We start from the raw sequence: 25,571 nt of genomic DNA, 5'->3' as shown, positions 1-25,571 counted from the left end.
CAAATTAAATAAAAAAAAAACAAAATAGAAAAACATTGTCATTTGCACAAAAGAATGTGAGAGGATTCAAAATATGAAATAATAGATTTCCAGTTCAAGAAATCATACACAATAGTACACATTTTATTGAGAATTGCCCGTGTATTCCTTGTTTCCTTTTAGGTTTGCTTTTGTTTGCTGCTGTACACTTTTTTTACATGATTCTTTTTTTCCCTTCCCCTCCCTCAGGTTCCCCCAAGAAGGCTACAATTAAGTGCTGAAATATTTGTACATAAATACACATACATATACACGGATACATACACACATTTATATAAGGATACAAACACATATACTTAGACATGGGTAATCGTGCTCATATATACATACACATTTATATGCATTTATGTAAGATTGTTATATGATTGATTGTTCTCTGTTTCTCTGAAAGTGGATACCATCACCCTTCAAGAGTTCAAATCTTTTTTATCTTTTTTCCTAAGTCTACCAAATGGTCATTTGCTACATCATGGCAAGATTTTGTTTTATTATTTCTTGGTCTCTCATAACTTCCCCAACTTCCTCTCGCCAAATCCTGACTTTCAAAGAGTCACTTTCTTCTTCAAAACTCTGGATCTCTTTTATGAGTTGGTTTATTTTCTTTCCATAAACCTCTGGATGTGGTTGGATTCTTGTTATTTTTTTTAGTTTTTCCTTATTCTCTCTGACTTGATTTTTAAAATCTTCTCTGAGTTCACTAGAAATTCTTTTTGAACACTAGCCATTTGCCATTGCTTTTTGGGGTAAGGGAAGCTTTTCCCCTTCAGTATCCCCCTCTAATGATAAATCCCAGTCTTTCCTCTTTCTGTAGTTGCATTATTTCTCCTTTGCTTGTTCTTTTTTGAAATAAGAAAGTAAGAGTGTCATCACCTAGATCGGAGAGGGGGAGACGGTGCCTCTGTCCCTGGATCTTCTTTCAGTTTTCTTCTCTGACTTGGACCTCAAAAACCAAGAACTCCAGCCTCCTATAAGACAGCCAGCAGCTACCCTGTGCCTCTGCTTGTGTCCTCCCTGGGTGTATGCTGATTCCTTCTCTCCTATCAGCACAGCTGGGCCTGGCATTCCTTATCAGCAGATATTCCAGGACTTCCTTATCAGTCTTTCTGGCATCAGATCCCCAAGTGCTGTCCCAGGAAGTAAAAGTCCCTGTGACTGGGGCTGAAGCCACCTGCAAACCAGCAAGCCCCAGGGCTCCCTGCTTCTTCTAGGGGAGCTGGCCTGGAGATGTTTTAACTGGTTACTCCTCCATAGTGGGGTCTTTCTTCTGGACTTCTCTGGTTGTCCTAGGATACCCCGATTCTGCCCCAACTTTTATGTGTTCATCACTTGTCTATATTAGCTCAGAAGTTCAATTTTCTTTTGTTTGTGAATGTTCTGAACTATTGTTGCATCTTCCCAAAATCTTCCCCAGGAGTTGTTTTCTTCAATGGATTTTTGCTCTTCCTTTTCCATCTAGAAATTTCTACGTTTTAAGGTTGTTTGCTTCATTGACGTTTGGTACATGTCTGTCCGATTTTTGGTGCTTCTTTTTAAAAAATGTTAATTTTCTTGTGAATATCTCTCATTTCTCCTGCCCATTTTCCTTCTACTCCTGTTACATATTTTAAAAATGCTTTTGGAGCCCTTTCAGAAGGACTGAGACCAATCCATACACACACCAATTTGAGGCTTCACATGTAGATGTTCTGGCATCATTATGATCGTCTGATGTTGTGTTTTGATCTTCCCTGACAGCACAGTAGCTCCCTACACTCAGGGAATTATTTTGGTTCAGGTTTCCAGACCGTGTTGTCACTTTGAAAGTTGAGCCCTGCTCTTGGGGTATACTGGGCACTGTCCCAAGTTTCTTAAATCGAGAGCAAGGGGCTTGGCCCCTGGCTTGTTGCTTCTAAGGCTGGAGGGCTGGTAGCTTCCCTGCTATACTTGCACTTCTAGACTTCTAAAGTGTACCCATTAACCAGCTGATTCGGGAATCTCCGCTTGGAACACGAGACATTTCAGAGGGACCTTCCCCAACTACCCCATCGCATAAAAACCCAACATCAAAGATGAAACACCACAGATGCTCAACATTTGTCGAGTGATTGAATTTTATACCTGTGAATGGAGGTAAAATCTGGTTGAAATGAACATTAAAGGTAAGCCAGGAGTGTGTGTGTGTGTGTGTGTGTGTGTGTGTGTGTGTGTTTCTGTGTTTCTTTGTGTGTGTCTGTGTGTGAGAGAGAGAGAGACAGAGAGACCGAGAGAGACAGAGAGACAGAGAGAGAGATTTGACTTGTTGGAGTCAGGGAAGGTGAGTTTAAAGCCTCATAGGTTTTAGGGACCCTGAAAAGATACCTTACAGCTTCATAAGCCAACCTGCTGCTCTGTGTCCACTGGTGAGAATCAGAAACAACTGAGTTCAAATCCTGCCTCCCATACCTACAATTTGTGTGACCCTTATCAAGTCTTTAAGACTCTCCCCCGTGTTAGTGCCAGATTGGGCTCATTAATCTCAATGCTGAGAGGGTTTTCCTGGGTCTCTTCTGTCTATATTTGAGAGGAAACCATCTTGGAAGGACACAGAGCAGCCAAGGAATGGCACAAATTGTAGTCCACCCCCATGGGAAGGCGCTGGACTCCCCAGAAAGAAGCAGCCCTCACCAGCATGGAATGTATAGCTCAGTTTCTCAGGATTACTGGGGCAAATTGTGTTGTAGAAGAAAACCTGCACTCGAGACCACCCCAGACTGTTAAAGGGGAGACGGACAGATCCCCACATATGCGTCGGGCCAGGTAAGCTATTTGCTGGGAGGGGGACACAAAAGGTTAAAAGCCAGAATGACTGGGGATCAAGAGCAAGTGTGACTCGGGGTTCCTTGGAACTGTTCTTCCTCTTTCCATTAAAGGTAGTTTGCATTCTCTGTGGAATTGCAGGGCCTGCTCACATTCCCTTGCAGCCACCACACACTAAGACTAGGGAAGGTCCTGTCTCAGACAGAACAACTGGCGTTTTTCCTCAGGGCAGGTGGTGAATTCAGAAAGGACTGAGACCCTGCAGAACTTCAGAGCCCTGGCAATGAGCTCTTTCTTTCTCCTTCCCTGGCTGCATGGCATCCTCCTCAACCATGGCTTCCCAGCAGTTTTCTGGGGCTTCCAGAGGGGGGTTCAGGGGTTAGAGCACTGGGCGGGGAGTCAGGAAGACCTCTGTTCACAGGCAGCCTCAGGCACTTGGTGAGCATGTGGCCTTGGGCAAGGACAAGGCCGAGCGTCCAAGGCAAGCATTCTTTGCTCTGTCTGCCCCTTCAGTAAGAGTGACTCCCCAGGTGAAGGCGTCCCTGCTCTTAGAGTAGTCTGAGGCGCTAAGAGGTCAGACGGGGTGACCGTGGTCATGCCGCTGACGTGGGTCTAAAGCAAGATTTGAGCCTTCCTGACTTTGAACCTGGCCCTCTATCCTTAGCAATTAAGACACCTTTCAAGCCCCAACCATGACATGAAGCCTTTCTTGATTGAAAAGCTGCTGTAAGCCTTGCTCCCAGACTGCCTTGCATTTTGCATTTGTGTTTCTTCTCATGTACATTTACACATTTTCTGTCTTAGCAGAACCCAAGCTTGTCTTGTTAGGGACTGTGTCTGTAACAGTGTTTGCATCTCCAGAGCCTACGACCATGCTGTCCGTGGGCTTGTGGCTCGTCACTTAGCCCGTCTGGCTTTGTATGTGCCGGCCACATTGGAGGAGTCAATCCATAGCTGAGTGAATGAATACATTAATGAGGTGGAGGTTTCAGCTAAGGTACTTATTAGTGATTACAGTGATTCATCATTTCATAGGCCCAGTTTATCCTTTCATTTGTCATAGCTAAACCATGTATTCTGTTACAGTTTAATTTACTATGTGCTATGAGGTATTGGTCTTCTATCAAAATTCTGCCAAACTGCTTTGCACTTAGGCATCGATTTTTTATACCAACTCTACACAGTTCCCTCTTTCTGTAAGTGGACTGTTGGGCAAACCTTTAGTGGAGCAATTTTAGAGTAAAGTGAATTTACCCCCGGACTCGGCTTCAAGGGAGAAAGGGAGACAGGAAGGGAGTCGTGCGTCTGGGAAGGGAGGGGGCCGGGAGATGATCCAAGGACACACGGACCCGGGTACTGAGGAGCAAGAGAAGGACGGGAGCTGGCAGGAGGAGCCAGCCACCGCCCCACAAAGGAGAGGACAAGCAACATGTGGACTGAGGAAAGACACATGGCACCTGAGCATGGATGGACAGGAGGCACACAAGCAGGTGCCAGACGTGAGGCTGAGTGGGCAGAGCCAGCCAAAGGCTCCCCTTGTAGTGCTGGAGGTCTCAAGCCAAGCCCGGATGCTGAAGCTGCAGAGCTGGAAGGAATGAGGCTGCAGGAAAAGCCCTTTTTGTTCTTCCTCCCCCCTTTTTCATTAATACCTTTAGATTCTTCCCCTCATGTAAAAATATGCAATGCGGTTTCCTGTTTCTTACACCACAGTATGCCATGTTTCCCTCCCTCTCCTTCTGCTTCCTGAGAGTCATGCCATGTGACGAGTGGTCTTTTGTGTTTTAGGAATGAAAAAAATCAACACAACTGTATAGTCCAGAGAGGAAAAGACTTGTGGTAGGAGATAATCTCTTGAGAATACTGCCATTCCTGGTGGATCACTCTCATTTGAAGCAGCACTTGCAGTCTCGACACGTGGAGGGAAACGATACCTGTAATACCTGATAATATTTATAAAAATACTTCTCTTTCGGAAGCTTCTTCCACCTTTGAACTACTGCTGATCTCTGAAGATTCTGAGGAAAAGACACTGTGGATTTAATGTCAGAATACTCTGTAGATGAAATGCTGATGGGTGAAGATAAATACTATTAGAATCGTTCAATTACAACCTTCTTGGAGATACGCACCTACTCTACTCTCAGAACTCAGAGGCAAAGACAATGGAGGTAGAAGACACTCTCTCTGGCAACATTCTGGTGTAAGAGAGAGACTGGGAAGGACTTCTGGACAAAGAAACCAACCTTTGAGAGAAACAAAGGTGGGCTCTATGGTCCGTCCAGCACGGTCTGAGACCTCACCTTGTTTCCCTTGATAAAGGTCGGTTCCTTTGCCCAGAGGCTTTCCAGTTTCTGTCTTACACCGCTTACTTCGGGATTGCTCTCTATGGAAACACATCTAGACGGACATCACTCAGCGGACAACATCTTTGTGGCAGAAGACACTCGTTCTGGGAACACTCCACTCACTACGGGCTTCCTCTCTGGGGAAGCACAGCAAGAGAAAAATTGGACATTGAATGCAATAGAGGCCGCTGAAGCATTCCTGATGAAAAGACAAGAGCTGAGGAGAAAATGTGAGTCTCACATTGAAGACTCAAAAGCAACATTCAAAGGTAAATATGATAGAGACCCCTCAAGTGACTCGTTACTGATACCCTGTGTCCTCTTCTAGAAGGGAAGACGATAACCATGTCTCCTATGAGTTTTATCTTTACTAGGCAGGTAGAAGCATTCAAACTAGAAAGAGGTTTTGGAAGTGAACGGTCTGGATGGGGATGATGCAAAATAGATAGGTGAGAAATAAGGATGCCCTGGCAGATGGTAGAAGGGAGAGAAATAATGGAGGAAATGATCTCATAAAATAAGCATTCAGGGAAGAGGTTTTGCCTTGGAGTGGAAAATGATGATGAGGGGAGTGACTAATCCTTGACCCTCCCTCCCATCTAAATTGGTTCAAAGTCGGTAAATATCTATATCTGTATTTATATGTACTTCTTCCATGGGTCAAAAAAATCTATTTTACCCTAAAGGTAAGTAGACAAATGGGAGAGGAGAAGGAAAAAGTGGTGATAAGCCTTGGACAATTAAAAGAATGCAGTGGTCATGTGTAAAATAGAAACTGGGGGGAGGGGAATGGCATGAAAAGAGAGAAAGAAGAAAAAACAGAATCAAATACAACATGACTGTGTTAATGGGATGAACTCACTGCTAAATGCAAGTAAAACGAATTAGAAATCAGACTTCCACACCATGTTTATTTTATTTTATTTTATTTTTGTATTTTGAAAAGATACATATGAAAAGAAAGAGAGGACCAGATTTAAAATAGAGGGCTGAAGCAGAAACTGTTATATCTCATATGAAGGATAAAAAATAAGGGAAGCAATCATGATGACAGAAAAAATATAGAGTAAAATTAGGCCTCACTGAAAGGGATTAGCGTGCAGCCTAATTCTTGTTTAGGAGAATCACAGTTAATGGAGTCACAAAAGAAATATGTGCACAAGGGCATAGGATTCAAATTTTAAAAGAAAAAGTTATATGCAATACAGGAAGAAATAGATAATAAAATTATAATGGCAGGGGACCTCAACTTCTGTGTGACCTAGACTAATACAACCATAAAATAAAGAAGTCGGGGAGAATAATAAAATTTAGATGACTTAGAAATCGTACATATAAAAGACATCTAGAGAAAACTCAAGAGGAACTGAATGGACAACAGACAGATGTTGCTTTATTTCAATTCATACTAAGCAAATTGGATTGTATGCAAGGAATTCTCCCAAACCACCTCTGTACCATACTGGGATCTCATCCTGCTCCTCTCCTTCAGTTCGGTACTCTGTGGCCCCCCCCAAACCTTTAAAAACCCTCTGTAGCAGAAGGCAGAAGAATAGATCTGCAGAGAGACGGCCACCACCACTGATGGATCCGGGCTTGCCTTAAGACCTCCAGTACTGATGCAGGACAACTTGCTTTCAATGCATCTGCCTAGCTGAGAGTCTGGCCCCTGCATTTGGATGTTTTGTCCATCATTGGAGCACCATGTCTGTCCCATGCCACAGGTTTCCATGTCCGTGCCTCGTGGCATGTTCTTCCTTTCAGTTCCAGCCAGGCTGTCCTGGGGCTGGCCCCTGCAAGAAAGGGTTCCTCCTGCTCTTGATTCTGTATATCCAGACTTTATGTGTCATTGGCCCATGTGGTGGCTCCACAGAAGCACAGTCTCCTTCCTGCCTCCCTTCTGGCTTTTTACACATCCGTGGGTAAATTCACATTATGTAAAATATCTGCAGAATGGTTCGCTGAAAAAAGTTAAGGACTATGTTGCTTTCCCCCACCCCCCAACTTCTCACTTCTCTTAGTTTTAGCTGCATTGATTTTGTTTGTGGAAAAGCTTTTTAATTTTATATAAGCTAGATTGTCCACTTTGCCTCTTTTGAACCTGTCTGTCGTTTGCTTGGTCATGATTTCTTTCCCATCTCCTTCTGTGCTTCTCTGTTTATGATGTTAGCCCATACATCCAAGGAATATACCCATTTTCAGCTTCACTCTTGTGTTTCCTGTGAAACCTTTTTCCAACCTCAGATTCTGTTAGACTACTTGTCAATTTTCCCAGTGGCTTTTATTGAATTGTGAATTTTCCCACAGCTGGGATTATTAGCTTTTTCAAACTAATGGATGATGTGCTCTTTTGTTCCTGTATGTTGTGTACCCAAAATGTTCCTATGGTCAGTCTTTCTGTTTCTTACTCAATAATACATTTTTAATCATACTGGCTTGCTAGTGTAGTTTTATGATCTGATACTGCTAGGCCCTTTCCTTCCCAATTTTCCCATTCATTTCCTTGATAATTTTAATTTTTGTTCTTCCAGATGAATTCTGTTATCCTTTTTTAATTTTCTCAAGATATTCTCTGGTATTTTGATTCATATTGCATTGTGTTAGTAAATTAATATAGGCAGCATTATCATTTTTGGCTTGGCAATGAGTAATTCATATTTCTCCCCTTATCTGGAGATGCTTTTAATTGTGAAAAGAGTGACCTGTGTTCACCGAGTTGCTTTCTATGTTTTGGCAGGTTGACTTCTAATTATTTCATACTATATGTAATTTCAATGGAATTTATCTTTCTGGTGGATTTTATTGATAATTTATATGATACGATAACTTGCTTGGGTTTTTTTTACACTCTCCTGTCTTGCTGATGTTAGGCAAAACTTCATTTAAGTTTTAATTGATTCTGTAGGATTCTCTAAGTAAACAATCATATCATTTGTAAAAACATTTTTTAATTTGTTATTTGCCGCTTTGCTGTTTATACTTTCCATGTCTTTTCTTTGAGTTACTGCTATAGCAAGCACTTCTGGTACAGTATTGAATTATAGTAATGACCGGGAATATCTGTTATGTCTCCAAAGGAAAAACTTTGGATTCTTGTCAAAAATTATTTTATATCAAGATCAGTAAATTACCATTAAAAAAGGTCAGTTAAGATCTCATTGGCGTATGATAAATTGGAAGGTCACGGAGCTTATTTTATAACAGAAAAAAAGGAACGCTTCATGATGCAGATCCATCAGTTTTACAGAGGTCTAGGGAGAGTTACAATAGTCAGCTACTGGGCATGTCAGGAGTGCAATGAGGAGATTTTAGGGTAGGAGAACTGTTCAAGTCAATACTTCATTGTCTTAGAACTTATTTTTTCATTCTGTGAATTTTTTTGAAACGTTTTCTTCAGTGTTTCTTTAAGGATTTCTGCTATGGATCTGTTTAGCTCACTGAAAAAGGAGTAACTTACTAAAAGGTGGTTATTTTATTTTATTTCTTTGAAGATATATTTAGGCTCATTCTACCTTATCTACTATTAAATCTTATTAAAAGATTCATTCAGTAAATCTAATTGGAAATTAAGACTTAAGTGATATTTATGCTAGCTTAGGTCTTCAAAAGGAAGGAAACTTCAAATTTAATACTAAATTAAATTCATGTTATCAACATTAACTGATTTAGAGATTATCCTTTTCATATCCTCTTTTTGTTTTTACTGCAAACTCTTCTGTCTTGTCTGTATTAGGAATAACACTAGTTCTTTATTTTAGACAAATTCTACTTCCTGCTTTTAAGAATGCCCCATTTATGCCAATGTTTCTTGTGTTTTGCATAGGAATAGGTTTTGTATTTTGGTGGTTTAAAATTTTTGCACCAATATTGATTATAGAATTTGGTCTCTACTTTTGTTTCTGTATGGATTGTGCCCATGTTAGGTATCAAGGCAATATTTATATGATATGATGCATTTGGTAGGACCCAATCTTTGTGTATTTATTTGTTTCTTTAGGCAGGGATGGGGATAATTGCTTTGACATGATTCTAAGAAGTTGCTTTTAAATCCATGTTGTCCCCAGGGTTCACTTAGAAAGAGTTGGAGAAGATTTAATAGCATCACTAACTCCCATATTAGATTTTTTTTTTAAGCAAAAGCCTTCTGTGGTCCCCAGCACCGACCAAGTTGGGGCTACAGATATAAAGCTAGAGAGCTAAAGTTGTGAAACTGCTAAAAAACAAACAAACAAAAAACCACCTAAGCACATTCTGGAGCTTTTGCTATCGGTCATTAAGGAGATTGGCAATGAGGGATGTTAAGATTGCAGGTAAGAGCTCCTGAGACCATGGGGTAGTTCCCGTCCTGAAACATTTTGGTAGTTTTTGAGAAACCAGCCTGTAGAATTTCTATTAAGCTAAAATAAGGATGAAATCTTATAAAAGTTGAAAAAGGTTTGAAAAGCGGTTGACAAATTAAGATCGTCATAGTCAAGGCCCCTCTATGTCCTGGTCATCTCAGATCAGAGCAAGAAAAGAGAAAGCTGGAGAATTGAAAACTTGAATTCTGCCCAGAGTGTCAGGGGGAGGGGGAGGAGCAGCAGCCTCTGCCCTTGGTGAGTCCACTTTCTGTTTAAGTGGCAGAAATGTATTAAGAGGCAGTCAAGCCTTTTGTCCTCTGTTCACAGGCTTGGGAGCAGCTAGAACCCCAGCCCAGGGTTCCCACAAGAACTGTAGCCAGTGTGTTCTGTGGGGGATTTCATTGCACTCACCTTCCAGGGTTGTTGGGAGAGTCCCATGTCTGTAAAAGGACTTGGCGGGGCAAATGCTATATGAACCTCACCCATTTGACGGCCTGTAACTGCTTCATGCTGGCTAGGACTTGAGAGGACTTTAGATGTAGCTCACATATATTGCCAGTGTTGAGATGAAGGAGGAAATTTGGATTTCAGGTCACCTGATTGGTAATTGTGGGATCCCCAACCTTCACTCCCAAGGCATAGGGGGAGAGCACAGAGAGGAAAAGAGTCTCCTCCTTTCTCCCCCTCTGCCCATCCCTCCCTGCTGCAGGGGCGGGTGGATGGAAAGAGAAGGGCATTGCTGGGAGCCCTATCAGTGAACGTTCCTGAGTGAGGGCCTCCTTCCTAAGTGGGACCTGCCAGTTCAGCCTTCCCTGGCTCCCAAAAAGGGAAAACTTCCGAGAGAATTTGGAAATAGCCAAAAGGTTTGATGGGAACGTTTAGCTAGAACTTTGAGTCTTACAAACTCAGGTGTTGGTCAGTGGTATCTCTGACACTGGGTGTGAGTGTGAGTGTGTGTGTGTGTGTGTGTGTGTGTGTGTGTGTGTGTGTGTGTGTGTAACCAGAGTGTAAATTAGATGAAAACTCCTACCCCATTTTAATGGTACTTTGTGTTTCATGTGAATTTTAAGGACTGTGTTTTTCCCTAAAACACAAGGGAACCTTCAGGGAACAGGGGGGGAAGCCCACAGCCTCCTAAGAACTCCTGGAACAAGTTTCAGTATGTGAGAAAGTAAAAAACTAAATCCCACCAGGTGGGTCACCAACTGAGTGATGAGACTCAGTGAATATGAATAGGAATGGGTTCTTTCTGAGATTATAGAACCCAGATTTCTCTTGTTATCTTGCAACCTGAATATTGTGGCTTGATTAACTAAAGGAAGGTGGAAAGATTGTTTCTAAACTATTATGCTATTTTATCAGCCCCTTTAAAGCTGTTTTATTTTCTAATTGCAACTCAGAGAATGGGATCTTTTCACCTTTGCTTGTAGGTTTATTTATTGTGTTCCCCCAGGCAGGTGCCCAGCATCCTGCACCTAGAAAGTGTTAAGGGTCTGAGGCCGATTGGAATTCAGGGCCTCCTGACTCCAGGGAGGCCCCTCAATCCACTCAGCCATCCAGCTGCCCCTGCTTAGAAGTTTAGAGGGAGGTACAGCTAAGCCAGCATGTCTGTTATTTAGGAAAATTCTAAAATGGTTAATTCAGAGATCAGTCGTTACTGCCAAAGCGTTAAAAGGTAAAATTGGTGACTGCCGCTTACTCAGAGCACTTGACTGAAGGCATGGAAGTACGCTCCCAAATTCATGTATTCCCCCAGCCCTCTCCAGCATGGGGGAGGTGTCAAAGAGCAGAGCCCACAGCAGGCCTAAGGATAGGGGGGTGGCTGGAGGGCAAGAAGCTCAGCCCCTTCTCTGGGTCTTGGTCTATTGCCCTTAATTTGTAAACTTGATACGGGTCTTGACGCCATATTGTGAGAGGGTATACAGGCCACTGGCCCTGGAGAAACTTGTTATGGCTGAGGAAAGTCTCAAACAAGGAGTGGGATTCGTGAGAATCTACACATGTTTTTATGCTATAGAAGAGTTTTCTAGTGACCGGTCTTTACACCAGGGTCAGTTTAAATATGGGAAGAAAACCAAGTGAAAAATGTTAAGTGAAATTTTTGCATAGGCGCCTGCTGGCAAACTTTGTTATTGTCCTGAGGCTAATTTAATTGGAAGTACTGCCTCACCTTGCAGAGGTTCCCACTCTTTAAAGAGATGTGGGGGAGAGGAGTCTATGTTTAGCAAACAGGTGCTAAGGGAAGGGAGCAGAACCAAGAGAACCCTGTACACAGTAACAACAAGATTATGTGATGACTAAGAAGAGTGAATGTACATCAAAGCATAGTATTTGTCGCCTTTGTTGTTGTTGTTTGGCTGGTTGGTGATTTTTTTGTCCCTTTGCATTTTCATATTTTTGTGTTTGTGCACTATGATGAATATGGAAATATGTTTAGAATAATGACACAATATCAGATTGCCGGCTGTCTTAGGGAGGAGGGAGAGAAACATTTGGAACACAAGGTTTTCTGAATGAGGATGTTGAAAACATATTTGCACGTCCTTGGAAAAATAAAATGTGATAAAAATGTTTTCTGCAATGACTGAACTCAAAACCATCTTTCCGATATCAAAATATGTTGTTGGTTTTCTGTGATTAATCTTTCTCTATTACCTGTGGGCAATATTACCTTAAGGGCAATAACTGTTTTTAGGGTATGTGATCTTTGAGAGCTGAACCCCTGAGAATGAAACTCGCCATTGGAGACAAAATCCCTTAGGACTAACTGATACTGTTTTGAGCTCTGAATTCAGGTGGTATTGTCTGATGGCTCCTTAAGCCAGTCACTCATCACTGGAAAGAGATGTCACAGCCTACTCAGAGGGAGGTGATCCTGCACACTGAGAGGTGGAGGTGTGGATCTGGGCAAAAGCTGAGAGGACAACCTTTGGCTTCATGTATTGCAAGATCCTGTTTCCCAGCTGTGTTCCTTTGAGTGGGAAGGTCTCCCGATTTATTTTCCAGAGTCTGGGTATGAGACAGAATGGTGACTGCATGATTGCTTCTAACTGTGACTCTTGCCTCCAGTCCAACAGACCCAAGAATGCTTTATTCTGACCCCCTTGTGCCTTTAGACTGAAGCCAGAAGGACCAGTTTGATACGGTTATAATCGTGTTCTTGCTTTTCCTTTTATAGCAGTTTTTATAGTGAGAGCAAGTGATAAGCAGAAAATATGAACACAATGTAAGTATGTACGATATTGTTTTCACTGCTAAAATATGGAGTCCTGATAAACTGAACAGTCAGGAAAACGTGTGTGTGTGTGTGTGTGTGTGTGTGTGTGTGTGTGTGTGTGTGTGTGTGAGATTTCTAGGAAACAAGGTCCTTAAATGTTTGAAAATGATGTAAGAAGAATTGGGGATTGGTATTTGGAAGGCCTGGCTGTTACTCTCTTGATTATTGAAACTACTTGGGAAATGTTTCTGGTGGGTTGGAAGAAGAGAAGAGAGTTTGAGGGCAGTTTCCCAGAGGACGTTTCCCACAGGTGACCCCTCACCCTCCAGACACCTCTTCCCTGCCGGCTGTGGGGATGCTCCTCCTGGCTTCACTGTTGCCACGGATTTGGTGAGCCTCGCTATGTCTGATGCTGTGGTGAAAGAGGAGCACATGCGGCTCCCAGAAGGAGTGGTTTGTGTCTTCAGTGGGTGAGACCACTCCCACCCCAGCATCTCCCTTTCCCTTCTACCCATGCTGCAGGTCCTTTTGTATTGATCTTCTCCTGGCTGTTTGTACTTGGAGGCTCCCTCGACGTCCACCTGCCAGCCCTTCCTAATCAATCTCCCTCCACCTCACACCTATCTCCCCCACACTCCACTGTGGCTGTTTTTCATGGCTTTTAGGGAAAAGAGAGAATCATCTCGGTCCCATACCTTGGTTATTTGGAACTTGATGATGTCATTGGTAATGTTAACAAGATCTTCCAGGAAGTCACCCAGAACAACACCCAGCCCCTCAAAGATTTCCAAATGTCCCTCCACACCTTGGCAACTGCATCACTTTAGACTGCCTCTTTGCTTCTAAAGGGGGTCTCTGTGCTCTGGCCAATACTTCCTGTGTGTTTGCATCCACAACCATTCTCCAATTGATAAATGGTCAAAGGATATGAACAAACAATTCTCGGATGATGAAATTGAAACTATTTCCACTCATATGAAAGAGTGTTCCAAATCACTATTGATCAGAGAAATGCAAATTAAGACAACTCTGAGATATCATTACACACCTGTCAGATTGGCTAAGATGACAGGAACAAATATCGATGAATGTTGGAGGGGCTGTGGGAAAACTGGAACACTGATGCATTGTTGGTGGAGTTGTGAAAGAATCCAACCATTCTGGAGAGCAATCTGGAATTATGCCCAAAAAGTTATCAAAATGTGCATACCCTTTGACCCAGCCATACTACTTATATCCCAAGGAAATATTAAAGAAGGGAAAGGGACCTGTATGTGCCAAAATGTTTGTGGCAGCCCTTTTCATAGTGGCTAGAAGCTGGAAGATGAATGGATGTCCATCAATTGGAGAATGGTTGGGTAAATTATGGTATATGAATGTTATGGAATATTATTGTTCTGTAAGACATGACCAACAGGAGAAATACAGAGAGGCTTGGAGAGACTTACATCAACTGATGCTGAGTGAAATGAATAGAACCAGAAGATCGCTGTACACTTCAGTGCTGTATGAAGATGTATTCTGATGGAAGTGGATGTCTTCAACATAGAGAAGAGCTAATCCAATTCCAATTGATTAATGATGGACAGAATCAGCTACATCTAGAAAAGGAACACGGGGAAATGAGGGTAAACTGTTATTTTTACCTTCTGAATCCAATTCTTCCTGTGCAACAAGAAATTCGGTTCTACACACATATATTGTATCTAGAATATATTGTAATATATTTAACATGTATAAGACTGCCTGCCATCTGGGGGACGGGGTTGGGGGAGGAAGGGAAAAAATCTGAACAGAAGTAAGTGCAAGGGATAATGTTGTAAAAAATTACCCATGCATATGTACTGTCAAAAAAAAAAGTTATAATTATAAAGAAAATAAAAATTAAATAAACAGGAAAAAAATAATATCATTCTTTCCTTTCTTGCTATGTTAACAGAATATTGAAAGGCATGGCCCCAAATGCCTTTTTGTCTCCTTTTCCCAATCTGAAAATATTTAACAGTGAATTGGTAAAGGGCTGGTCCCAAATTCATCACGAAATTTTTACATTTCAATTGTGAGTCATTTGTGAGAGGACTGATGTCATCAATCTAGGCTTGATCCAGGCCTCTTTCTCCTCCACTAAAACAGCAGTTAATTTGCCCCCAAGTAGCAAAGCTGAGGCAGCTAGGTGGCACAGTGGATAGAGCACCAGCCCTGAAGTCAGGAGGACCTGAGTTCAAATGTGACATCAGACACTTAACACTTCTCAGCTATGTGACCCTGGGGAAGGCACTTAACCCCAGCCTCAGAAAAAAAAAAAGTGACAAAGCTGCTCTTGCAGCCCCAAGGCTATCTGTATTTAGCTCTCTAACTCACTCCCCCACCCACCACAATGGCTATTCATAAAATTTTCATTTCTTCTCAAATCTCCCATGGCTTTTTCCCACCCCACCCCCACCATCTCAATTGAGAATCTTGTCTCCTATTTTACTGAACATATGGAGGTCATTCCCTGAGAGCTCCTTCTCCCCTCCTCTTCCTCTCACAACACTCAGGTGCCTTTTGCCAATGTCTCCTCCTCCACTCCTGTCTCACACATAGAGATGTCCTTGCTGCTTCTCTTCTTTTAACCTTGGAAGGGGTCATGGGCTAGAACAATATCCCTTCTTGATCTTTTTTTGTTTCACCAGGTAAGAATTTGATTTGAGCCATGAATTTAAAAGGGAATTGTGAGAGAACTTGGTTTAGTGTTTGCTATACTGTGCCATGTTGGTAATAATTTATTGAATTTCCCTGCTGATCATTTGAGCCTTGAGAAATGCAGGAATCAACAAAGGGAAATGCACAATTTCCTTTGAGTTAGAGCATTTTCCCTGGCTGAACCTGATGTGGGTTGTGGTCCCTTTAAGATTCCTTTCTGATTCCCAATCCCTCCCAGCTGGAGAAGCTAGGACCTTTGATTCACAAACCCTGGTGGAAAGCACCCTTTTGAATTCCACTGGGAGATATCTGGCTCTCCCAGCCCCCATGGGATCTGAGCCAAGTTGGGCTGTCCCAGGCCCCATTCTAATAAGCTGCTCAGGTTTCCCAACTGTTACACCCCTATGGACTACTCTAACCTGGAAGCTTCCCTTAAAGCTACTCTTAATGCCCATCCTTCAACGGCACGGCTAGGCCGCACTTACCCCTCTCCGAGCACCAACCCGGATCCCATAGAGAGAGACCATCAGGGGGCAGGGGTGAAGTGAAAGAGAACTTTATTCTGAGATAGCACATATTCATACCCCACTGATGATATGGGGGAATGGGGAGGTCCTCTAGGAACCATAATGGGCCATAATGGGATTGGCCCAAGAAGAAGGAGGGAGGTATGATAGGCTTTGAGAGCACTAAGGAGGGAGGCATGGTACCTGGAGTCAGACACCACCTCTTGAGACTGTGCCCCACCTCCACATAGGACTCTCCTGCTCATCAGAACCTCTCATCCCTCATGTCCTCCCACATGCCTTGAACTGCATTCCTTATTTCTAGAGGATTTTAAACCCTTACATCTCCCCCTTTTTTATTAATAAGACCAAATGTTCTCATGTTGACAAATCAGAAGCTCTTCCATAAGCACCTCTAAAGAATTGTTTTAAGAATACATATAAAGCATCCTAGCAAAGTAGCCAAAAGCAAAAGAAGCAACAATACAAAAATGGCTCCATAGAGTCCATGGGATACAACAGAAGGGGATGGGAAGGGAAGTGTGTTGGATCCAATCACTAAGTTGGTCTGGCAAGGGTAGTCATTTCTCTTCTATGGCGCTGTTTTGGGCATCTCCTAGGTCATCTCCTTCTCTTCTTTAGCCCCTGTTTTAATAGGGGTTAACTCTCCTTGTCCTTTTTTTTGGAATCCAACGGCCTTCCCCATCAGGATCTGCAATCATAAATATCCCGGCCCTCTCTAAAGTACTAAGGATGGACCTTGCCAATGTCCTTCCTCGTCCTTCCAAAGGACCTTTTGAATATTCTCTAGTGCTTGAATCGCAGTTTTCATGGAGCTTAGTTTTCTGTCCTGTCTATAAGATTGTGCCACTTCTATCAATCCTGGAGAGAGGCCGATATCCCTATCCAGGCACAAAAAATTGCAAGTATATAAAGTCTTATCCATGTCCACCTGTGTGGGCCATCGAGGGTTCTGTCTACTTACTCCCCCTTTCTGTTTAACAAGGGAGGCCTTCAGAATATGATGGGCCTGTTCCACCAGGGCCTGACCCTGTGGATTATAGGAAATCCCTGTAACATGCTTAATGGTGAATGTGGTGAGAAAAGTGGCCATCTGCTTAGAGGTATAAGCTGGCCCATTGTTGGTCTTTATGGTATTAGGAACCCCATGAGAGGAGAAACAACTATATATATGTTTAATCACTGAAGGAGTATTCTCACAGGAGGCCACTGTGGCCCAAAGGAATCTAGAATAAGTGTCAATACAGATGTGGATGGCCACGCAGTCTACATGTGTCACATCCATTTGCCACAAATCATTGGGGAATAAACTCCTGGGATTAACTCCTTTACTAGGTGGAGGAGGGAGAAACTGAACACACTGCTTCCCTGTCTGTTGGGCTTGTTCCCAGGTTAGGCCATAAAGGCTATGTAGAGAATTAGTGGGTAAGTGGAGAAAATCATGGGCACATTCATGGGGTGTGGTGACCGTGAGAAGGGAACATTGTAAAGCATGGTCCACCACCTCATTTTCAACAAATATGTCTCCTGCACAGCATTGGTGAGAATATACATGCAGGATGTAAATGGGATGTTTCCTAATCTGTAAAATCAGCTGCAATTCAACAAGGAGATTAGCAGTTGAAGGATTCTGAGACTGTAGGACTGTATCTTCAATGCCTCTGAGCACTTGGAGAGCATATAAGCTATGTGATATGATATTAAGGGGCTCTGAATATCTTTTACACCCTTTTAAGAGGAAACATAAAGTCTGCATCAAATAAATAGGAATAAGGACATGAGCCCTTATCCATTGAATTTGTCCAACTAGTTTCTGAAATAGGTTTAGCGTATTTACCTTGTCTAATTGTAAGTTAGGTATCAGATTAATAAAGGCAGAAGTCTCCATGTGGAGTCCCAAGTAAATGATGGGGTACTTATGTGGGATCTTTTCTGGGGCTATCACCAGTCCATGTGGAGCAAGAATGCTCATGGTCTCTTTAAACAGGGCAGACAGATCTTTCCCACTGCTTGTTGATAACAGTATATCATTCATATAATGCAATATCTTGGCATGAAGCCACGCCTTCCAAATTGGCTCTAGCACTTGCACTATGTACACCTGACACAAAGTGGGGCTACAACAAATCCCTTGAGGGAGAACTTTCCATTGGTAGTGCAAATCAGGTTCTACATTGTTTATTGCGGCAATGGTAAAAGCAAATCTTTTCTTATCCTCTGGGTCCAGAGGGATGGAGGAGAAACTATCTTGTATGCCTATTACTGTAACTGGCCAGCCAGTGGGTACTAGATTAGGAGATGGCATGCCAGGCTTTAGGTCTCCCTTAGATTCACTAGTAGCATTAATGGCCCTAAGGTCCATTGGCATGATGCATTTTCCAGATTTTCTCTTTTTAATAAATACAAGACTATTCCGTGGGCTGGACATTGATCCTATATGTCCAGCCTCCCACTGTTGTTTTATAATTTCACATAAGCTTCGGGTTTTATAAACTGAGAAAGGCCATTGAGGTACCCAAGCCAGGGTGTTAGATTTCCATATTAATGGTGTGGGCGTGATATGAAGCAACACCAAACACCCAATGACCCCAATTAAAAATCCTGTGGAGGTGATCTATAGATTGACGCTTCACAAGCTTTCATTATGTCACTGCCCCATAGATTGTATCTGAAACTTGCAACCACCAAAGGTTGGAATATCCCCTGTTTGTCTGCAAACTACCAGGTCTTCTGCTGCAATCTCTTTAGATATAGAAGCTGCAAGGGCATCCATTTGAAAGGCACTGGAGCCAACATTCTCCCATCTCTTTATCATCTCTTCCAGGCCAGCCTCCCTTTCTATAGTAGGCATGGCCCTCTGGCAGTTAGTATTAGCCTTCTTCATTGCCAATTTCTGCATAAGAAGGCTGGAAGCTTCTCCTCTGTCCACTGAACTCTCAATAGCCACCTGTAGGTGTGCCACAAAATCAGGAAAAGTTTCATCTGGGCCCTGTTTAATCCTAGTCATTGAGGGCTTCTGCTTTCCAGAAGCTTGAATTTTGCTAAATGCTCTTTGGGCACATTGAGACACAGCTGCATATACTGCTCCATCATATTGCATTTGATCCTCATTTACATTTTCCAGCTTTCTGTATTATTTGTCCTGAACTTGTCTGGGAATCTGCAAAGCCTTCACAAGCAGGAGCAGAGTGAGCAGATGGGAGACGTATCTCCTCAGGGAGGGTGGGGGACAAGGGGGAAGGCCATGCCTTGGGGATGGAGGTGACCTTCACTCCGTTTGCTTTCTCCTCCCTTGTCTTATCACCATCCTTTACTTCAAGGTCATATGTCTCTCTGTTTACTTTCTCATTCCTCATCTTTTCCCTGCCCCCTCCCGTTCCTTCATATCCACTTCCTGCTTCTTCCTTACTACCTCTTTCTTCTTTCTCGTCACATCCACCTCTTTCACCTTCCTGTTTATTTCCTGCTCTTTCCCATAGCTAAGTTCCCCTGGCTCCATTTTCTGGGCAGGGCGGCTCTGGGTGAGTGCAATTTTCTACCCTCATTTGTTTTATGACTCTCAGTTTGCACTTAATTATCTACTTTTAATGGATTGTGGCTTGCACCTCTTAAAGTGCCCCCAATCACTTGATGCCATTCCAGGATGGCTCCCGGAGTTTCCTTATCATAGGAAGCCATCTGACTGCCTACTACCTCCCACTTTTTAAAATCCATTTCCATTTCTACTTGCTTTCCTATTCTAGAAGCTTCTTTCCCTGGTACCTTCTGTTCTGGGACCCTCACAATAAACTGTCCTATTTTCCTAACTTTCTACTCACTTTAGAGCAGAGTTCTGTCTCTCTTCCCACCTGTAGGCCTGCTACAAGGTGAGGGTCCTAGCCAAAATTGTCCCACATTGGGCGCCACTTGTTACACTGCTATGGACTACTCTAACTTGGTAGCTCCCCTTAGAGCTACCTTTAATGCCCGTCCATCGATGGCACGGCTAGGCCACACTTACCCGTCTTCAGGCACCAACCGGGATCCCATAGAGACAGACCACCAGGAGATAGGGGTGAAGTGAAAGAGAACTTTATTCTGAGATAGCACATATTTATACCTCACTGATGATATGGGGGAAGGGGGAGGTCCAGTAGAAACCTGGCATAATGGGATTGGCCCAAGAAGAAGGAGGGATTTGTGCTAGGCTTTGAGAGCACTAAGGAGGGAGGGGTGGTACCTGGAGTCAGACACCACTTCTTGGGGCTGTGCCCCACCTCCACAAAAGACTCTCCTGCTCCTCAGAACCTCTCATCCCTCATGTCCTCCCACATGCTTTGAACTGCATTCCTTACTTCTAGAGGCTTTTTAACCCTGACACCCAACCCCCACCTAGTAAATTCTAGCCCTAGATGAGGAACCAACCTGGGACTGCACCCACAAGCCCCTTTAGCCAAATCTCTCCTTATAAAAGAGCCAAGCTGGAGTCCTCTCTTGGCAGAGGGTGGAAATGTGCCAGCACCACGCTTTGCACCACAGCCTCTCTGTCCACCAGAACTTCTGGTGTCCTCTTCTCTTTACCTAACACCTTTTACTAACCAGACTTTAACTTCCAAACCCCATAATAAACCTCTTTTATCAATCTAGGTTTTTGGGCCTGTACATTCCTTTCCAGGAAACGCTGCGCCAACACTAGAACTCATTTAACTCTATATTCTTGGGCCAAATCCAAAGGGGTTGCAGGGGAGCTCCATTTGACTTCCTGTACCCCAAACCTGCCACTAGATCTCAATTAACCCTAATTTCATTTAGATATTCCTTATGTAGTTCTCATCATACCCACCACCTTCAATATTCTCACCTTTCTTCTCCCCTTCCTGGCTTTCTTGGCAGCCTTCCCACTCCAGATAAGATGCTATCTTCTACAGTAAGTCTTCCTTGGCCCCCCTAATTCTAGCTTCTTCCACTGCATCTGTACATAGAATGATTCTCCACAGTAGTTTGCATGTTATTTTCCCCATAACTAAGCTCTTTTAGCACAGAGACGGCCTTTTGCCTTTCTTTCTATTTCCAGCATTTACTTAGCTCAGTGCCTGACACTTGGTCCCAGACTTTTATTGACCTGATTTTCACTAGTAGTTTTAGGACGAAATTGATGAAGTCACTTGGTAGAGGGAACTGAGGCAGAAAGGCAGGGTGGTTCCCTCTTGTCCAGGCTCTGGAAGGTTTCTGTTACATAGAATACATTGCAGAGTAGGCACACAGAAATAGGGGGCAAATACACATGAGTGCCTGGGTGGCCCTTTGTCCCTCCCGACCGTTCAAATTGCTTGTCTCTTCAAGCCTGGACAAAAAAGGTTGAGAGCCGCCCTTCCCCCACACCACCCTCTCCTTCTGCTCTGGGGCTGTCAGGAATCCAAGTCCCATTCAAGTGCAATTCCAGCAGTTTGCAGATGCTGCTGAGCTATTGTGCTCTTCCCTTCAGTGGAGCCTGGGACCCCCCTTTCTTGACCTCCCCCTTTTGCAATGTGTTCTCCACCTCCTGGGGGCTCTCTCATTTAAAGATGGAGAGAAGAGAGTTGTTTTTGATTTGGGTTAAGATTCCTTTCTAATTCCCAGCTTCCATGAATCCCAATGGGAGATATCCAGGCTTTCCCAGCCAGCACTGGATCCGAGCTAATTTGGGCTGTCCCAGCCCCCACTATAATGATCTGCTCAGGTTTCTCCAACCCCACCCCCAGCATAAAGAGCTCCTTATCTAAAAACCCATTGATTTCTATTCAAATTCTAACCCTGGCTGAAACCAGCCAGGAGCCAAGATGAGACTGCACCCATAGGCCCATTCACCAAAAGCCCTCCATTATACAAGAGGGAAACTGGAGTCCCCTCTTTGCAGGAGCCCCAAACATGGCATATGCCAGCTATGCCAAGGGTTCCTGTCCACCCAGTGCCAGCCCTGGCGCTGGCGTCTTTCTACCTTTAACCTGACTTCCAAACCCCAAAATAAATCTCTTTTATTAATCTAGGTTTTCGGGTCTGTAAATTCCTTTACAGGGGAGTCTTGCTGCACTAGTAGACCTCATTTAACTGTGTATGCTTGTGCCGAATCCAAAGGGGTTGCAGGGGAGCTCTATTTGACTCCCTGTACCCCCACCCTGCCATTAGACCTCAATTAACCCTAATTACAATTTGTTACCCCTTATCTGGTTCTCATCATTTTCACGTTCATTAATTATGAGGGATCTGGAGCTTTTTTCATAGGACTATCAATAGCATGGATTCATTGCTTTGAATTCTTCCTGTTGCTAAACTTTGACTTATTGGAAAAATGGATCTTAATGAATTTGATTTTTTATTATTTTTTCTAGTTCTATAAAATAAATCTTTAATAGTTTAATTGTTGTGACCCTGGACAAGTAAATTACAGTAGGTAGAATTGTCATTTCACTTGACGAAGACCACTGACAAACAATTAAGCATTTTCCTATGCTTTACATCTCTCTTCATTTGTATAAAGAGTGTTTTCTCATTGTTTTAAGGCAGTCACTGGGTTGGACTTGTCAGGGAACCTTCCAAATATTTTTTATTATTTGCAGGTTTTTGTTGTTGTTGTTGTTGTTGTTTTTTAATAAAACTTCTGTTTCTATCTCTTCCTGCTGGGTCTTGTTGGTAGAACACAGAAAGTCTGATGATTTACATGGGTTTATTTTGTGCACTGCAACCCTGTTAAAGTTGTCAATCCCCCCCCCCCCAGATTTGATACTCTGGGGTGATTTAAGTAAATCATAGGACTATCTATGAATAGGGATAGTTAATCTCCCCCTTGCCTACTGTTTTCATTTCTTTTTTTTTATTTTAAAATTTTTATTTTAAAAAAATATGCATGCATTATTTTTTAACAATGATAGTTGCATAGCCTTGTGTTCCAAATTTTCCCCTCCTCCCCCACCCTCTCTCCTAGATAGTAAGCAATCCAATATATGCTATACAATATTCAATATATGTAAACATATTTATACAATTATCTTTTTTTTTATAATATTATCCCTTGTATTCATTTTTCCAAATTATCCCCCCCTCCCTCCACTCCCTCCCCCCGATGACAGGTAATCCCATACATTTTACATATGTTACAATATAACCTAGATACAGTATATGTGTGTAAATACCATTTTCTTGTTGCACATGAAGTATTAGATTCCGAAGGTATAAGTAACCTGGGTAGATAGACAGTAGTGCTAACAATTTACATTCACTTCCCAATGTTCATTCTCTGGGTGTAGTTATTTCTGTCCATCATTGATCAACTGGAAGTGAGTTGGATCTTCTTTATGTTGAAGATATCCACTTCCATCAGACTACCTCTCCATACAGCATTGAAGTGTACAGTGATCTTCTGGTTCTGCTCATTTCACTCAGCATCAGTTGATTTAAGTCTCTCCAAGCCTCTCTGTATTCCTCCTGCTGGTCATTTCTTACAGAGCAATAATATTCCATAACCTTCATATACCATAATTTACCCAACCATTCTCCAATTGATGGACATCCATTCAACTTCCAGTTTCTAGCTACAACAAAAAGAGCTGCCACAAACATTTTGGCACATACAGGTCCCTTTCCGCTCTTTAGTATTTCTTTGGGATATAAGCCCAGTAGTAGCACTGCTGGGTCAAAGGGTATGCACAGTTTGACAACTTTTTGGGCATAATTCCAGATTGCTCTCCAGAATGGCCGGATTCTTTCACAACTCCACCAACAATGTATCACTGTCCCAGTTTTCCCACATCCCTTCCAACATTCATCATTATTTGTTCCTGTCATCTTAGCCAATCTGACAGGTGTGTAGTGGTATCTCAGAGTTGTCTTAATTTGCATCTCTCTGATCAGTAGTGATTTGGAACACTCTTTCATATGAGTGGAAATAGTTTCAATTTCATCATCTGAGCCTACTGTTTCCTTACAATTTCCCTTTCTTACATGCTCCAATTCAAGATTGATCAGAGAAATGTAAATGAAGACAACCCTGAGATACTACTACATGCCTCTCAGACTGGCTAAGATGACAAGAAAAGATAATGACGAGTGTTGGAGGGGATTTGGGAAAACTGGCACACTGATGCATTGTTGGTCGATTAGTGAACTAATCTAACTATGCTGGAGAACAATTTGAAATTTTTCTTAAAGGACTATAAAACTGGACATACCCTTTGATCCAGCAGTGTTTCCATTGGGCCTATATCCCAAAGAGATCTTAAAGGAGAGAAAGGGACCCACATGTGCAAAAATGTTTGTGGTAGCCCTTTTGGAAATTGAATGGATGCCCATCATTTGGAGAATGGCTGAATAAACTGTGGTATATGAATGTAATGGAATATTATTGTTCTGTAAGAAATGACCAGCAGGATGATTTCAGAGAGGGTTGGGAGACACTTACATGGACTGATGCTGAGTGAAATGAGCAGAACCAGGAGACCATTATACTCTTCAACAACAATACTGTATGAGGATGGAAGTGGATATCTTCGACAAAGAAAAGATCTAGTTCAGTTCCAAATGATCAAGGATGGACAGAATCAGCAACACCCACAGAAGGAACACTGGGAAATGAATGTGGACTACTTGCATTTTTGTATTTCTTCCCAGGTTATTTTTACCTGCAACAAGAGAACTGTAGAGTTCTGCATAGATATAATGTATCTGGCATATATTACAACATATTTAACATGTATAAGGCTGCCTGCCATGTAGGGGAGGGGGTGGAGGGAGGGAAGGGAAAAGTCGGAACAGAAGCCAGTGCAAGGGACAGTGTTGTAAAAAATTACCCAGGCATATGTTCCGTCAATAAAAAGGTATAATAAAAAGACTACTCTGCCATTTGGTGCATATTAGTTTAGTATGGCCACTGCATTGTTTTTTTTTTTTATGATACTTTTAAGCAAAAATATAGTTTACTTGTTATCTCTTTGCAGTAGATCAGTTTTTGCTTTTGTTTTATCTGAGATCCTGATTGCTACTGGTTTGTGTCTTGCTCTTCCTTGGTCCCACTGGACTTTTTACCCAATTTTTAATTGCTCATTTCCCCAGCTTATTCGTTTGATTTTATATTTATATTAAAGCTGGTCTGTGTTTCCAACATGGGAGCACTTTGGGAAATGCAGTCTCCAACACATCAGCCATTCTGACACTGCTCTTCTCCGAGCTAGTTCTGCATGCCCATGGTTGCAGGGGATTGATTGAGGAAGACATGTGGTCCCTGCTTTACTGCTCTGGGCTGCTGGCTGTTCCCAGGAAGAAGCCCTGGTCTCTGAGACTGCAGATAGTGCAGCTGCTCAGGGTCCCCGCTACCTCACCAGAGGCAGTTCTGGTCCTGAGGGTCCCTGAACCTTTGTGACCAAAAATGGTCCTTGATTACTTAATTAACTTGGAAGACATGTCAGTGCCGCCATCATTTGCATTTTGATATTTTGTTGGAGATTTTTATTTATTTTTATTGACTGAGTATTCTAGAGCTGACTGGTGGTTTGGGAAGGAAATGGATGAAGTCACCTGGCAGAGAAGTCTGAGCCGCAAAGAGGCTTCCTCCTGTCCAGGCTCTGGGAGGTTTGTGTTACACAGAATTCAGTGCCCAGGATGCACAAAGAGGAGGACAGATGCGCATGCGCAC

General features: G+C 42.7%; 1 long non-coding RNA gene across 3 annotated transcripts in view; it reads left to right on the top strand.

Moving 5' to 3' along the window:
• The window catches only part of LOC141548956 (uncharacterized), a 1,120,676-nt gene that overhangs the window by 875,513 nt on the left and 219,592 nt on the right, over positions 1 to 25,571 (top strand). For all 3 annotated transcript variants that reach the window (XR_012484170.1, XR_012484171.1, XR_012484172.1), the window contains one exon: positions 4,600 to 5,428. This is a non-coding gene — a long non-coding RNA (uncharacterized LOC141548956). The remainder of the gene's footprint in view (positions 1 to 4,599; positions 5,429 to 25,571) is intronic.

This window comes from Sminthopsis crassicaudata, chromosome X, assembly GCF_048593235.1.
Source record: "Sminthopsis crassicaudata isolate SCR6 chromosome X, ASM4859323v1, whole genome shotgun sequence".
Classification (NCBI taxonomy): domain Eukaryota; kingdom Metazoa; phylum Chordata; class Mammalia; order Dasyuromorphia; family Dasyuridae; genus Sminthopsis; species Sminthopsis crassicaudata.
This window is presented reverse-complemented; position numbering and strand designations above follow the sequence as displayed.